We start from the raw sequence: 16,520 nt of genomic DNA, 5'->3' as shown, positions 1-16,520 counted from the left end.
AAGAAACAGTACAAGACTACTATTGATGAGGAGAAGCAACTTTTAGCAGATCTGCAAAACATCCTGCGGAAGAAGCTGATGATCTTTCGCAGAGCAGAGTGGCACCGAAGACGGGTAAGAGAGAGAGCTGGGAAGCGAGCAGCCTTCGTTGCCAATCCCTTTGGCTTCTCAAAACAACTACTCGGGGACACCCAGCTTGAGTGTTCAACAGTGCAAGTCAATCACTTACTCCAGGACACAGTGAGTGATCCTCTGAGAGAGCAAGAACCGGAACCCAACAAACCTCTCATCAGCCCCGTCCCCCCAACAACAGAGTTCAACCTGAAGGAGCCCAGCCTGAAGGAGTTGAGGAGATCATAAAGGCGGCTCGCTCAACATCTCTCCGTCCAGACATGATCATTACCTCTGAGGCTTCAAGACACCTGATCATTCTGGAACTTACGGTGCCCTGGGAAGAATGTATTGAGGAAGCCAATGAGCGGAAAGGTGCTAAGTACAAACCCCGTTTCCATATGAGTTGGGAAATTGTGTTAGATGTAAATATAAACGGAATACAATGATTTGCAGATCCTTTTCAACCCATATTCAATTGAATGCACTACAAAGACAAGATATTTGATGTTCAAACTCATAAACTTTATTTTTTTTTGCAAATAATAATTAACTTAGAATTTCATGGCTGCAATACGTGCCAAAGTAGTTGAGAAAGGGCATGTTCACCACTGTGTTACATGGCCTTTCCTTTTAACAACACTCAGTAAACGTTTGGGAACTGAGGATACACTTTTTTTAAGCTTCTCAGGTGGAATTATTTCCCATTCTTGCTTGATGTACAGCTCAACAGTCCGGGGGTCTCCGTTGTGGTATTTTAGGCTTCATAATGCGCCACACATTTTCAATGGGAGACAGGTCTGGACTACAGGCAGGCCGGTCAAGTACCCGCACTCTTTTACTATGAAGCCACGTTGATGTAACAGGTGGCTTGGCATTGTCTTGCTGAAATAAGCAGGGGCGTCCATGGTAACGTTGCTTGGATGGCAACATATATTGCTCCAAAACCTGTATGTGCCTTTCAGCATTAATGGCGCCTTCACAGATGTGTAAGTTACCCATGTCTTGGGCACTAATACACCCCCATACCATCACAGATGCTGGCTTTTCAACTTTGCGCCTATAACAATCCGGATGGTTCTTTTCCTCTTTGGTCCGGAGGACACGACGTCCACAGTTTCCAAAAACAATTTGAAATGTGGACTCGTCAGACCACAGAACACTTTTCCACTTTGTATCAGTCCATCTTAGATGAGCTCAGGCCCAGCGAAGCCGACGGCGTTTCTGGGTGTTGTTGATAAACGGTTTTCGCATTGCATAGGAGAGTTTTAATTTGCACTTATAGATGTAGCAACCAACTGTAGTTACTGACAGTGGGTTTCTGAAGTGTTCCTGAGCCCATGTGGTGATATCCTTTACACACTGATGTCGCTTGTTGATGCAGTACAGCCTGAGTGATCGAAGGTCACATGCTTAGCTGCTTAAGTGCAGTGATTTCTCCAGATTCTCTGAACCTTTTGATGATATTACGGACCATAGATGGTGAAATCCCTAAATTCCTTGCAATAGCTGGTTGAGAAAGGTTTTTCTTAAACTGTTCAACAATTTGCTCACGCATTTGTTGACAAAGTGGTGACCCTCGCCCCATCCTTGTTTGAATGACTGAGCATTTCATGGAATCTACTTTTATACCCAATCATGGCACCCACCTGTTCCCAATTAGCCTGCACACCTGTGGGATGTTCCAAATAAGTGTTTGATGAGCATTCCTCAACTTCATCAGTATTTATTGCCACCTTTCCCAACTTCTTTGTCATGTGTTGCTGGCATCAAATTTTAAAGTTAATGATTATTTGCAAAAAAAAAAAAAAAGTTTATCAGTTTGAACATCAAATACGTTGTCTTGTAGCATATTCAACTGAATATGGGTTGAAAATGATTTGCAAATCATTGTATTCCGTTTTTGTTTACATCTAACACAATTTCCCAACTCATATGGAAATGGGGTTTGTACTTTGGTACACTAAATACTTGGACTACTATCTACAATAGTACACTAAATACTTGGAATACTATCTACTGCAGTACACTAAATACTTGGACTACTATCTACTGTAGTACACTAAATACTTTGGCTACTATCTACTGTAGTACACTAAATAATTTGACTACTATCTACTGTGGTACACTTAATACTTCGACAGCTATCTAATATAGTACACTAAATACTTGGACTACATTTACTGTAGTACCCTAAATACTTGGACTACATTTACTGTAGTACCCTAAATACTTGGACTACTATCTATTGTGGTACACCAAATACTTGGACTACTATCTACTGTAGTACACTAAATACTTGGACTACTATCTACTGTAGTACACTAAATACTTCGACTACTATCTACTGTGGTACACTTAATACTGCGACTACTATCTAATGTAGTTCACTAAATACTTGGATTACTATCTACTGTAGTACCTTAAATACTTGGAATACTATATACTGTAGTACACAATACTTGGACTACCAACTACTGTAGTACACTAAATACATTGTACTACTATGTACTGTAGTACACTAAATACTTGGACTACTATCTACTGTGGTACATTAAATACTTGGACTACTATCTGCTGTAGTACACTAGTTATTTGGACTACTATCTACTTTGGTACACTAAATACTTGGACTACTATCTACTGTAGTACACAAAATAATTTGGCTACTACCTACTGTAGTACACTAAATATTTTGGCCACTGTCTACTGTAGTACACGAAATACTTTGACTACTATCTACTGTAATACACAAAATAATTTGACTACTATCTCCTGTAGTACACTAAATACTTGGCTACTAGCTACTGTAATACACTAAATACTTGGACTACTATCTACTGTACTACCCTAAATACTTGGACTACTATCTGCTGTAGTACACTAATTACTTGAACTACTATCTACTTTGGTACACTAAATACTTGGACTACTATGAACTGTAGTACACTAAATAATTTGGCTACTCTCTACTGTAGTACACTGTGGGGAGGCGTGGCCGCCAGACCGACAGGGAGGCAGGGCACTCCAAGATGGCGGCGAGGAGGCGTGGCCGGCGGGCCAGCAGCGAGGCGGGGCACGGCGGGATTGACGCCGTAAAAAATATCAGGTGCGTGGATTGCCCACCTGGGCACAATCATATAATCTCCTCGCAATGTGTAAAAGGGCAGCAGCAGAGAACGACGGGGCAGAAAGAGTTGGAGAGTCCGCAGCACATGCAGCGCGCAAGAGACGGAGAGCCAGAGGAAGACACAAACGCGGCAAGCTGAAAAGTGAACCGAAGAGCGAGCAGGAAGAGGAAGGAGCTGAAAAGCGACCCGACCAGAGACTGCGTATTTATTGAAAAATAAAGAATGTCAAACCTGCTCGACGTAATGTCAACCCTTGGTGGTCCATGGAACCCGCACGACAGCAACAGACACATTCACTTAATACTTGGACTACTATCTAATGTAATACACTAAATACTTAAATACTGTACAGTAGTAATGCCTACTGCATTACTACTGTACATTAATATATATTGGACTATCTACTGTAGTACACTAAATAATTTGGCAACTATCTACTTTGGTACACTAAATACTTGGACTATTATCCATCCATCCATCGATCCATTTTCTACCGCTTATTCCCTTTGGGGTCGCGGGGGGCGCTGGAGCCTATCTCAGCTACAATCGGGCGGAAGGCGGGGTACATCCTGGACAAGTCGCTACCTCACCTCACTATTATCTACTATCGTACACTAAATACTTGGATTACTATCCAGTGTAGTACACTAAATACTTGGACTACGATCTACTGTGGTACACTAAATACTTGGACTAATGCCTACTGTATTACTACTGTACATTAAATATATTGGACTACTATCTACGGTAGTAAACTAAATACTTGGACTACTATCTACTTGTAGTACACTAAATAATTTGGCTACTATCTACTTATAGATAGATAGTAGTCCAATGTATATTAATGTACAGTAGCAATACTGTACATTAATATATATTGGACTACTATCTACTGTAGTACACTAAATAATTTGGCTACTATCTACTTTGGTGGCTACTATCTACTTTGGTACACTAAATACTTGGAGTATTATCTACTATAGTACACTAAATACTTGTATTACTATCTAGTGCAGTACACTAAATACTTGGACTACGATCTACTGTGGTACACTAAATACTTGAACTAATGCCGACTGTATTACTACTGTACATTAAATATATTGGACTACTATCTACTGTAGTAAACTAAATACTTGGATTACTATCTACTTATAGTACACTAAATAATTTGGCTACTATCTACTTTGGTGGCTACTATCTACTTTGGTACACTAAATACTTGAACTATTATCTACTATAGTACACTAAATACTTGGATTACTATCTACTGTAGTATACTAAATACTTGGACTACTATCTACTGTAGTACACTAAATAATTGGACTACTATCTACTGTGGTACACTAAATACTTGGACTACTAACTACTGTAGTACACTTAATATATTGGACTATTATCTACTGTAGTACACTAATCACTTAAACTACTATCTACTGTAGTACACAAAATAATTTGGCTCCTCTCTACTGTAGTACAATAAATACTTGGACTACTATCTACTGCAGTTCACTAAATAATTTGGACTACGATCTACTGTAGTACACTAAATACTTTGACTACTATCTAATGTGGTACACTAAATACTTGGACTGCTATTTACTGTGGCACACTAAATACTTGGACTACTATCTACTGTAGTACACACAATAATTTGGACTATGATCTACTGTAGTACACTAAATACCTGCTGTTATCTACTGTAGTACACTAAATACTTGGACTCCTATCTACTGTTGTGCACTAAATACTTGGACTACTATCTACTGTAATACTACTGTACATTAAATATATTGAACTACTATTTACTGTAGTAAAAGAAATACTTGGACTACTATCTACTGTATTACTACTGTACATTACATGTATTGGACTACTATTTACTGTCGTAAAATAAATACTTAGACTACTATCTACTGTGGTACACTAAATACTACTGTACATTAGATATATTGGACTACGATCTACTGGAGTACACTAAAAACTTAGATTACTATCTACTGTGGTACACTAAATAATTTGGTTATTATCTACCTGTCACAGTTCAATTAAAAGTAGAAGAGAGGAACCCAAGGATGCAGATGGAATGTGAGTAAATAGTTATTTACTAAACCAAAAAGCACTCACAACAATAATCCAAAAATAGAATGTAACAAAAAGCGACGGTGCGAAAAAGAGCACCGTGACAAAAAGAACAAAAGCTAATATACAAAGCTAACTAAACTTGGGTCGGAGTTGCAAGACGTGCAAACTAACATAGTACATACCAAGCTGGATGGCACTAGAAATAGCCAAGAAGGTAAGAAGCATAAATACCAGGAGCATAGGAATCTTCATACAACAGGAGTCGAGGAGTGGAATTGCCGAGTGCCATCCAGCTGAAGAGGTGCTGCTTAAATAGTGTGAGGCTGATTGGACACAGCTGTGCACGTCTCACAACTCCGCCCACAGGAAAACACAGGAACTCACAAGATGGCAGCAGGCGGTGACAGTATTCCCCCCCTAATCAACGGACGCCACCTGGCGGACCTCCTGGCTTACCGGGAAATCTATGATAGAAATCAGAAATGAGTGATTTATCAATAATAAGGGAACGTGAAATCCAAGAACGATCCTCTGGCGGGTAACCCTTCCAGTCGATCAGAAATTGCACCCCCCTGCCCCGCTTCCTGGCGTCCAAAATGGTGTTGACAGTATAGGCTGGATGACCCTCCACCTGCTGAGGAGCTGGGGGAGACACTAGTGGAGGGCTAAGGTCGCTCGACTCAACGGGCTTTAGGCGGGAGACATGGTAGACCGGATAAGACTTAAAAGACTTGGGTACCTTGAGTCGAGCTGTGACGGGAGTGATCATCTGCTTCACCTCGTATGGTCCGATGAACCTAGGTGCCAGTTTCTTAGACTCTCCTGGCAGTGTAATGTCTTTAGATGATAACCAAACCTTCTGGCCGGGTTTGTAGACGGGAGCTGGTCTGCGATGGCGATTTGCCATGATCTGGTTCCGACTGGCCGTGCGAGACAAGGCGGCACGGGTATCACGCCACACACGGTGCACACGGCGCAGGAAGGTAGTCACGGAGGGAACTGTGGACTCGACCTCTTGAGAGGAGAAGATGGGAGGTTGGAAACCATGCACCACATGAAAAGGAGACAGGCCAGTAGATGAACAGATGAGGGTGTTACGGGCATACTCCACCCATGGGAGATAGGTGGACCACAGTGATGGATGCTGGTGACAAACACATCTCAGAGCCGCCCCTAAGTCCTGGTTGGCTCTTTCCGACTGTCCATTAGATTGTGGGTGGTACCCTGATGACATGCTGACAGTGGCCCCTAACAAGTTACAGAAGGATCTCCATGTAGCGGATGAAAACTGAGGACCTCTGTCTGACACCACATCCATGGGGATCCCGTGAAGTCGAACCACATGGGTGACCAGAAGATTGGCGGTCTCCAGGGAAGAGGGAAGTCTGCGAAGGGGGACAAAGTGTGTGAATTTAGAGAATCTGTCTACTATAGTGAGTATGACAGAAAAGCCCCTGGAGATGGGTACACCTGTGACAAAGTCCAGAGCAATGTGCGACTATGGACGGGAGTGGATGGGAAAGGGCTGCAGAAACCCCGCAGGAGCTTGATGGGAAGCCTTGCTCCTGGCGCAAACAGGGCATGCAGCCACAAACTTCTTAGTGTCGGTGTGAATGGTAGGCCACCAGAACCGCTGTGTGAGCAGGAACTCCGTGCGTCTGGCACCTGGATGGCAGGCAATCTTGGAGGTGTGAGCCCACGACAAGACCTCTGCACGTAGAGTTCTTGGCACAAAAAGGCGGCCAGGACATCCAGCAGGTGATGGGGAGTCCTTGATAGCCTCTGACACACGTCTCTCTACCTCCCACTGTACTGCGCCAAGGATCCGGGACTGAGGAAGGATAGTCTCTGGGGGAGTGTCTTCTGTAGGAGGAGAGAACATCCTAGACAAGGCATCAGGCCTTCCATTGAGTGAGCCAGGGCGAAAAGTGATACAGAAGTCGAACCTTGTGAGGAAGAGGGACCACCGGGCCTGGCGGGGATTGAGACGCTGGGCAGAGCGGAGGTAGGCTAGGTTCCGATGATCCGTGTAAATGATGAAGGGGTGTTTGGCACCCTCCAGCCGTGCCTCCATTCTTGAAGGGCGAGGATCACTGCCAGAAGCTCTCGGTTCCCGATATCATAGTTCCTCTCCGCAGGGGAAAGGCGTTAGGAGAAGAAGGCGCAGGGGTGCAATTTCTGATCGGAACTGGAATGCTGGGACAAAACAGCCCCTACCCCGGTGTCCGATGCGTCCACCTCGACAAAAAAGGGGAGATCAGGATTAGCGTGGACTGACACAGGAGCGGAGGTAAAAAGGCATTTAAGGCGTCGAAAAGCGTGGTCAGCCTCCGAAGACCACACAAAAGGAACCTTAGCGGACGTTAATTTATTTAACGGTTGAGCTACTTTACTGAAGTCCCTAATAAAACGCCGGTAAAAATTAGCAAACCCCAAAAATCTCTGCAGCAGCTTCCTGGAGGACGGTGTTGGCCAGTCTGCAACCGCTTGGCTTAACCTGCCCCCTCTCAACAATCAATCCCAAAAACGACACTGTGGGCGAATGAAAAGTGCACTTTTGGGGCTTGACAAATAAACGGTTCTCCAAAAGTCTCTGTAAGACCAAACGGACATGCTGATGGTGTAATTCAATGGAGCGTGAAAAAATAAGTATGTCATCCAAGTAGACTACCACAAAACGGCCTATCATGTCACGGAGTACATCATTAATTAAACATTGAAAAACACCAGGAGCATTTGTGAGGCCGAATGGCATGACGCAATATTCGAAGTGGCCAAGCGGTGTGTTAAAAGCAGTCTTCCATTCATCACCTTCACGAATGCGCACGAGGTGATACGCTTACGTAGGTCCAATTTCGTAAATACTACGCCCCATGCAGGGGAGCAAATGAAGATTCTAGCAGTGGAAGAGGGTATTTATTCTTAATAGTAATCTTGTTTAGGGCTCGGTAGTCTATACACGGTCGCAACCCACCATCCTTCTTCTTAACAAAGAAAAACCCTGCCGCCACCGGAGCGGAAGAGGGACGAATGTGTCCGGCGGTGAGAGATGAGGAGATGTATTCCTCCATTGCCTGCTGTTCGGGGCGCGAAATATTATACAGCCGCGAAGAAGGTAATGGAGACCCTGGAAGGAGGTCAATGGCACAGTCATACGGGCGGTGGGGGGGTAGCGACGTAGCCTGGTCTTTACAAAAAACATCACTAAGGGAGTGATATTCGTCAGGAATCAGTGAAAGATCAGGGGGCTGAAGACTGGGAAGTCTGTTCAGCCCAGTCTGAAGACTGGGCTGAAGACTGGGCTTCTGATCGTAACTGGAATGCTGGGACAAAACAGCCCCTACCCCGGTAGGGGCTGTTTTGCCCCTACTGGGGCTGTTTAGTCTCCCACTAAACCTTCGTCTCCCACAGGTTTAGTGGGAGACGAAGCGGAACGCAAACAGTGACTATGACAGAAAATACTCCAATTAGTAATCTTAGGTGTGGTCCAGTCCATACTGGGACTGTGACGTCGCAACCATGGAAGTCCAAGAACTACAGGTGCTGAACAAGAAGGCATTATCAGAAAATTAATCTCCTCACGGTGATTACCAGAAGTAAGGAGGGATGTGGCATGTGTCTGATGAGTAATATTAGCCAGGTGGCGCCCGTCAAGTGAGCTAACATTCTTAATACGTTCAATACACACAGAAGGAATATTTAAAGACTCCACAAGCCCACTGTCAATAATGTTCTCATCAGCCCCTGAGTCAATTAGTGCCTTAATAGGGCAAGAACCCCCCACCCATGACCCCTTCCACTTGAAGTCTTCCCACCGTAGAAGATGCAGACGTTGCCACAGGAGCAGGCGGCGAAGGTGGCAAACACCCCCGTGGAAGATCTCCGGTGGAAGTGGAACGACCCCCCTTGGGGCGCGCAGGACAGCGAACAACAGCTGCAACCTCAGCCGACGACTCCTCTCTGCTGATGACAGGCGGCTGCCACCCAGCTGCATAGGTATGGCCCCCTCTGGCCCCTCCTCTGGGGCACTGCAGTCAGAAAGCGGAAGCGACCACACCTGAGGCTTGGACGTAGATTGTGTGAAGCTGGTAGGTGACTGCCCTCTGGTGGATGGAGGACCCCTCCCCTTCTGGGCGTGTCGCTCTCGTAGGCGGTTGTCCAATCGGATCGAGAGCGAGATGAGCTCCTCGAGGGTCTGGGTCTCATCTCGGACAGCCAGCTCGTCTTGGATACGGGGGCTAAGACTAGCCAAAAATATTCCCCGTAATGCTCTCTCCCCCCAGCCACTCTCCGCTGCCAGGATCCGGAAGGAGACTGAATAGTCTGCCACAGAGGAGGCCCCCTGGCTTGTAGCGAGGAGGCAGCCTCCTGCCTCTCGTTCCCTCACTGGGTGATCGAAGACGCTGCGCAGCTCAGCAGAAAACAGGGGTAGGCTGGAACGAAGTTTGGGTTTGCTCTCACACACCTCCATAGCCCAGCGTGCTGCTCTTCCAGCCAGTAAACTGAGTACATATGCCACACGGGCGGAGTCTGTCGTATATGTGTGAGGCTGCTGTGCAAAAACTAAAGAGCATTGATATAAAAAAAAGTCTGCATTGTCCAAAGTCCCCCTCATACCTGGGCGGATGTGGTATGCTGGGCTCCCTGGTAGGAAAACCCGATGTCGAGGGGAACGAGTAAGAAGAGATTCCAGCTGCGGGTTGAGTAGCCTCTGAGCCTGGGAGCGGGGGAGGGACCAACAAGCGTGTATGCATCTCCTGCACAAGCGTTGTCAGGTTCAACAAAGTCTGTTCATGATCACTTATTCGTTGACCATGGGCCATGAGGGCCCGCTGGATCTGATTTTCATCTGCGAGTTCCATAATTGACTCGGCAATTCTGTCACAGTTCAATTAAAAGTAGAACAGAGGAACCCAAGGATGCAGATGGAATGTGAGTAAATAGTTCTTTACTAAACCAAAAAGCACTCACAACAATAATCCAAAAATAGAATGTAACAAAAAGCGACGTGACAAAAAGAACAAAAGCTAATATACAAAGCTAACTAAACTTGGGTCGGAGTTGCAAGACGTGCAAACTAACATAGTACATACCAAGCTGGATGGCACTGGGAATAGCCAAGAAGGTATGAAGCATAAATACAAGGAGCATAGGAATCTTCATACAACAGGAGTCGAGGAGTGGAATTGCCGAGTGCCATCCAGCTGAAGAGGTGCTGCTTAAATAGTGTGAGGCTGATTGGACACAGCTGTGCACGTCTCACAACTCCGCCCACAGGAAAACACAGGAACTCACAAGATGGCAGCAGGCGGTGACACTACTATAGTACACTAAATACTTGGACTACTATCTCCTGTAGTACACTAACAAATGTGGCTACTGTCTACTGTAGTACACTAAATAATTTGGACTACTCACTACTGTATTACACTAAATAATTGGACTACCAATTTTATATATATATATATATATATATATATATATATATATATATATATATATATATATATATATGTCTTAATAAGGTTATCCAAAAAATAGTGCTCGATACCGTAGTAGAGCGCAATATATGTATGTGTGGGGAAAAAAATCACAAGACTACTTCATCTCTACAGGCCTGTTTCATGAGGGGGTTCCCTCAATCATCAGGAGAAACAGGCCTGTAGAGATGAAGTAGTCTTGTGATTTTTTTTCCCACACATACATATATATATATATATATATATATATATATATATATATATATATATATATATATATATATATATATATATATATATATATATATATATATATATCAGTGAGTGCAGTCAGGGGAGGCAGGCGGGGCCTCACATGCCATCATGGAAAGAAAAAAAATGTAAAAAGAAAAACAAAATATTAAATTGCTATATGTATCCAGTGATTATACTATAAAGTTATTTTCCATTTAATAACTTCACCAGTTTTAGATTATTTTTATTCAAAATTGCTGAATTTTCACATTAGCCGTTCATTTGCCGTAGGAAACTTATCAAGGAGCTTTTTGTATTATTAGGTCCATCAGTGCTAAATATTATAAACTTATCACTTTCCTCTGGCGCTGTTCCCCTAACATTCAAGAAAGCGGTTATTCATCCTCTGCTCAAAAGACCTAACCTCGATCCTGACCTCATGGTAAACTACCGACCGGTGTCCCACCTTCCGTTTATTTCGAAAATCCTCGAAAAAATTGTCGCACAGCAGCTAAATGAACACTTAGTGTCTACAATCTCTGTGAACCTTTTCAATCCGGTTTCAGGGCAAATCACTCCACGGAGACAGCCCTCGCAAAAATGACTAATGATCTACTGCTAACGATGGATTCTGATGCGTCATCTATGTTGCTGCTTCTTGATCTTAGCGCTGCTTTCGATACCGTCGATCATAATATTTTATTAGAGCGTATCAAAACACGTATTGCTATGTCAGACTTAGCCTTGTCGTGGTTTAACTCTTATCTTACTGACAGGATGCAGTGCATCTCCCATAACAATGTGACCTCGGACTATGTTAAGGTAACGTGCGGAGTTCCTCAGGGTTCGGTTCTTGGCCCTGCACTCTTTAATTATTACATGCTGCCGCTAGGCGACATCATACGCAAATACGGTGTTAGCTTTCACTGTTATGCTGATGACACCCAACTCTACATGCCCCTAAAGCTGACCAACACGCCGGATTGTAGTCAGCTGGAGGCGTGTCTGAATGAAATTAAACAATGGATGTCCGCTAACTTCTTGCAACTCAACGCCAAGAAAACGGAAATGCTGATAATCGGTCCTGCTAGACACCGACATTTATTTAATAATACCACCTTATCATTTGACAACCAAACAATTACACAAGGCGACTCTGTAAAAAATCAGGGTATTATCTTCGACCCAACTCTCTCGTTTGAGTCACACCTTAAGAGTGTTACTAAAACGGCCTTCTTTCATCTCCGTAATATCTCTAAAATTCGTTCTATTTTATCCACTAGCAACGCTGAGATCATTATTCATGCGTTCGTTACGTCTCATCTCGACTACTGTAACGTATTATTTTCGGGTCTCCCTATGTCTAGCATTAAAAGATTACAGTTGGTACAAAATGCGGCTGCTAGACTTTTGACAAGAACAAGAAAGTTTGATCATATTACGCCTATACTGGCTCACCTGCACTGGCTTCCTGTGCTCTTAAGATGTTTTACTACTTACGTATAAAATACTACACGGTCTAGCTCCAGCCTATCTTGCAGATTGTATTGTACCATATGTCCCGGCAAGAAATCTGCGTTCAAAGAACTCTGGCTTATTAGTGATTCCCAGAGCTCAAAAAAAGTCTGCGGGCTATAGAGTGTTTTCCATTTGGGCTCCAGTACTCTGAATGCCCTCCCGGTAACAGTTAGAGATGCTACCTCAGTAGAAGCATTTAAGTCCCATCTTAAAACTCGTTTGTATACTCTAGCCTTTAAATAGCCCCCCTTTTTTGGACCAGTTGATATGCCGATTCTTTTTCTTTCTCCTCTGCTCCCCCCTCTCCCTTGTGGAGGGGGAGACACACAGGTCCGGTGGCCATGGATGAAGTGCTGGCTGTCCAGAGTCGGGACCCGGGACCGCTCGCCTGTGCATTGGTTGGGAACATCTCTGCGCTGCTGACCCGTCTCCGCTCGGGATGGTTTCCTGCTGGCCCAACTATAGACTGGACTCTTACTATTATGTTGGATCCACTATGGACTGGACTCTCACAATATTATGTCAGACCCACTCGACATCCATTGCATTCGGTCTCCCCTAGGGGGAGGGGGGGGGGGGGGTTACCCACATATACGGTCCGCTCCAAGGTTTCTCATAGTCATTCACATCGACGTCCCACTGGGGTGAGTTTTTCCTTGCCCTAATGTGGGTTCTGTACCGAGGATGTCGTTGTGGCTTGTGCAGCCCTTTGAGACACTTGTGATTTAGGGCTATATAAATAAACATTGATTGATTGAAATACTGAGAAGAGACTTGCGGTGAATCACCAGCCAGTTGAGGCACGTCACTGAGTTGAGCCTCACCATGGATTGCGCAATGACTCGGCTAACTGCTGGCCTGCTGTGCAGTGAGACCGTATCGCTATATGAATTATATTATACATTTCCATAGTTCAGTTAGCTGAGGTATATACTGTACAGTGTATTTTGTCAACAACTGTATGTGTGTAACGTATTTCTTGTGCTGAGCAATCATAAAACTGCTGCGAAGACGCACTGTGTGAGGCCCGCAGTAGTCCCGCCTCCTGGTGGCAGAGGGCGGTAGTGAACCCAGAGATCATTCCTGCGACTACTTGGCTGCAGAAGAAGTGACAACAAGCAGCAACAGTTAGCAGCGATCGTTTATTTTTTCCTCTTGCCTGGACTATTAACATGGAGGATTACATATCTAAAATAAAACAGTTTTCTAAACTGGACTTTCAATCGAAGCATGTGGTAATACTTAAAGGAAGATCTCCATCGAGACAGAGAGACTTTTAAAACTGAAGAAAGATAAGGAAGACTTCTATAAACAAGTTATCGATGCTTTTGTTCAAAAGGAGCGGCGCATGGACTTAATTTATAAGTAAAGGTAAGACCATAATAACCTTTTTTTTTTAATCAAATCTGCTTTTTTGTGTGCTACAGTTTGTATGTGTAAAGTTAAAGTTAAGTTAAAGTACCAATGATTTTCACACACACTAGGTGTGGTGAAATTTGTCCTCTGCATTTGACCCATCCCCTTGATCACCCCCTGGGAGGTGAGGGGAGTAGTGGGCAGCAGCGGCGCCGCGCCCGGGAATCATTTTTGGTGATTTAACCCCTAATTCCAACCCTTGATGCTGAGTGCCAAGCAGGGAAGAATGCTGGTATGAGCTTTTAAACATAGCCCGTTAACTGCTGCCAATCAAATGGGTTCATATGTTTGTAAATCTGACTGTGATGAAGTCAGTGCCTCACCAGCCTTGAACCTCACCGCATGTTACTGATATATATATATATATATATATATATATATATATATATATATATATATATATATATATATATATATATATATATATATATATATATATATATATATATACCAATACCTACTGTATGGCTGCTATCTACTGTAGTACACTAAATAATTTGGCTACTATCTACTGTAGTACACTAAATACTTGGACTACTATCTACAGGTAGTGCACTAAATACTTGGACTAATATCTACGTAGTACACTAAATACTTGGACTACTATCTACTGTGGTAGACTAAATACTTTGACTACTATCCACTGTGGTACACTAAATACTTGGACTACTATCTACTGTAGTACATTAAATACTTGGACTATGATCAACTGTAGTACACTAAATATGTTGACTACTATGGTACACTAAATACTTGGACCACAATGCTTGAGCGTAAAATGGCCGCTGCTAAATACTTGGACTACTATCTACAGGTAGTGCACTAAGTATTTGGACTACTATCTACTGTGGTAGACTAAATACTTTGACTACTATCCACTGTGGTACACTAAATACTTGGACTACTATCTACTGTAGTACATTAAATACTTGGACTATGATCAACTGTAGTACACTAAATATGTTGACTACTATGGTACACTAAATACTTGGACCACAATGCTTGAGCGTAAAATGGCCGCTGCTCTTGGTGCACAATACAACACATGCTGCTGCATGACAACACATGAGAGTCAATCATCTGATTAACCTGAGTGGCTGGCAGAGGGAGGGGGAGAGAGAGAGAGAGAGAGAGAGAGAGAGAGAGAGAGAGAGAGAGAGAGAGAGAGAGAGAGAGAGAGAGAGAATGGGTCCAGCATTCTGAGTAAGTGTGTTTATCATCAATGTCACATAAATCACTGGCATGAAAACACCTTTTCAAACGAGAGCAGAACCATCATATGGCATTAGCACTCAATACATGAATATATTATTTAACTATCAAGTTCAAGTTGCTTTATTAATGTCCATTCTTCACATGTACAAGACATACAGGAACTGAAATTACGTTTTCAGCACAGTCCCACTAAGAGTAACATTACAGGGAGACAAGACAGGACCACTTACGGTGCCCCTTAAAAAGGTGGGAAACAGGTGAATATTGGGGGAAGGGGGAGAGTGAAAAATATTCAGTCAAAGGCTGGACTCTTGGGAGGGGGTCCAGACTGAAGCCAGGGGGGGGGAAAACTCACAGCCATCGCACACATTAGGGCTGGGCGATATGGACGAAAAATCTCGATATTCCAGTGAAAATATACATATAAAATATACTAATTTTTGTCAGTGGCACTTCTATTAAAACCCAGTTAGTCAAGATGGGTATTAACCAGTGTTGGGACTAACACTACAAAGTAACGCGTTACTGTAACGCCGTTATTTTCGGCGGTAACTAGTAATCTAACGCGTTATTTTTTTATATTCAGTAACTCAGTTACCGTTACTACATGATGCGTTACTGCGTTATTTTACGTTATTTTTTATGTAGTATCGGCTAGAAAGATCTGAGTGTGTTTTATTGGAGCGCTGCGGTGTCGTCCTTCTGTGTCACAAGGAAAAGAAAAGGCGTGCTTTGTGTGGGTGCGGGGGGGCTCCCAGACCGTAGTCGAGGAGCGCAGCGGAGACGTTCCTCCAGGGCCTATGTACTTCGGGGCTATCAACCTTCACTTTACCAGGCAGTGGGTCTTTACAGCTCCGGACTCGAGGGTGAATGACGAGGCCGGCGGTTTGTTGCAACTTTGTGACTTTATTGGTGTCTTGCACGCAGCCATCCACCAAGCTAGAGCACCTGCAGGCCTCACTGTTGCCGCTCACTCACTGACGTCACCTCACATGCTGGTCATATCTTAAAGGGCCACACACACACACACACACACACACACACACACACACACACACACACACACACACACACACACATACGCTACTCTCATAACAACTAACAAGACATCATGGCGAAGCCAGAAGTTGAGTTTCTTAACATGGAGACATTCTCACTGCTTTTTTTTTGTCAAGCACAAAGAAAAGAACATTTTAGTTAAATGTAAGTTGTGTCTTGGATCAAAGATAGCATCTACTTAAAGTTAAAGTTAAAGTGCCAATGATTGTCACACACACACTAGGTGTGGCGAAATTATTCTCTGCATTTGACCCATCACCCTTGATCACCC

Source organism: Nerophis lumbriciformis, linkage group LG39 (assembly GCF_033978685.3).
Source record: "Nerophis lumbriciformis linkage group LG39, RoL_Nlum_v2.1, whole genome shotgun sequence".
NCBI lineage: Eukaryota > Metazoa > Chordata > Actinopteri > Syngnathiformes > Syngnathidae > Nerophis > Nerophis lumbriciformis.
This window is presented reverse-complemented; position numbering follows the sequence as displayed.